The sequence below is a fragment of the Chaetura pelagica genome, unplaced genomic scaffold (assembly GCF_000747805.2).
Source record: "Chaetura pelagica isolate M959 unplaced genomic scaffold, ChaPel_1.0 scaffold1222, whole genome shotgun sequence".
Taxonomy (NCBI): Eukaryota; Metazoa; Chordata; class Aves; order Apodiformes; family Apodidae; genus Chaetura; species Chaetura pelagica.
The window spans coordinates 198,915-200,672 of NW_009952494.1; positions in this window are offsets into that span (position 1 = coordinate 198,915).

Here is a 1,758-nt window from a genome sequence, read left to right on the forward strand (position 1 = left end):
CCCCCCAGCCGCCCCCCCCGCGGGCAGCCCCGGGCACGTCCTGCCTCCCAGGCTCGGTCCTGCCCGCGATTCTGGGGGAACGGGGACAGAATCCTCCTCTGCAAGTGTCTGGCGGCATCTCTGGCTTCTGTTGTTAAATATTTTAGTAACACCGTAGCGATACATAAACAGCCAAGTGCTTTACCCCGGGAAGGCGGGAGGATGAGCGTGTCTCTCGGGGTGCGTAATTAGTGCTTCCTGAAGGAACAGCTATCGGAGTCCATGTGGTGGAACTCGGATCTTGCAGGAATCTGTCTGTGGGAGGGAAAGTGACAGGTGGTTTGTGTGGATGTGAGGAAGCTTTGCAGCATGAGGGAGCAGCCTCTGCACGGGGGTTAGGGCTTGGAGCCGTGCTCGGCACCCGTTTCAGCAAGCCGGTGCTGCTGGTGTGTCCTGGTGGGATGTGCAGTCCCCCAGGGTGGTTTCACTGCTGGTTTGTGAGTCCCTGGCTCCCAGCAGGAGCGCGGTTCCGAGGTGGAGCGGCAGGGAGAGCGCCCGGGAAAGCTGCCAGCGGAAAGTGCAGTGACTGCAGAGCCAGGCCACCTGTTAGAGCATGTTCGCGGGCTCGCCGGCGTGTGGAGCCAAGCCTGGGAGGTGTGGGGCTGCCTGCACCTTCCTCTCATCACGCTTGTGCTTCGCACTTGTCTTGGAGCTCTGGTTGGGTCCCTGAAACTTGTCCGTTGGGGTAACGCACTGGGGAGCACCCCGGCTTTGCCGGGAGCTTTGGACAACTCCCCAGTGCAGCAAACTGGTGTCTGCGTGTCTGGTTGTTCCCCTGTGTTTGTTTTTTGGGGTGTTTGTGTGTTTCCAATGTGTAAAGAGGCCACCGAGCCCCGTGGCTGTCGTGTCACTGCCGGAGCACAGAGGAGGCACCGGGCAGCACCGAGTGTCCTGCCGAGGGGCTGTGCCACCCAGCTGTCCCTGCTCACAGCCTGTGGCCACCACGGTGCTGGCAGGGACAACAGCCACGCCTGCTGGGGATGGCTGCCTGTGCTCAGCAGTGCTCCTGAGTGATGGCAGCAGCGGAGAGAACAGAGAAAATGTCTGCTCTCTGATGCTCTGCTGAGCAGGTTGTGGCACCCCAGGACACAGGGAGCTTGAAACAGCTTCTCTTACCCTCCTGTTTCAGTCTTTTTTGGTGATCTGGACTTCTCCTGCCACCAGGATCTAGCAGGTAACCTATGCTTTTCACTGCTCCTGTTTGATTCCTGTTATGCTGGTCCCTGGTTGTGCCCTGTCCAGCTAACAGAGCCCAGGGTTCAGACACCATGCAGCGAGGCCTGGGGAGAGCTGGGTGTGGTGGGAGGCAGTGGCACTGGTCTGGTTTATAGCACCCGATATCTGTTAAGCAAATAAGGATGGAAGAGGAGCAGCAGCCTGCTGACAGGGCAGGGGTGTTCCTGCTCGCCCAGGGCTGGGTTCCCTGCCTGCTCTCCCGACGCCATTAGCTCTGCAGTCGCGGTGCTGGAGCTTTGCCTCAAACGAAGGGCTGGCCTCGCTCTTCCCTGCCTGCTGCCTCTCCTGTAGTGTCATGTGGGAGCCAGATGTGGTTGGGTAGCTGTGGCTGAGGCTTCTCAATGGCTTAGGTCCAGCTGCCCAGGGCAGGCAGAAGAAGGGTGTTACTTTGCTGTGTTCAGCTGTCCCCTGTGATCCTCTGTTCTTGCAGCATTGACCCAGTCAGGGCTGGTCCCTGGGGATCTGTGTGTGTCTTGTTCAGCA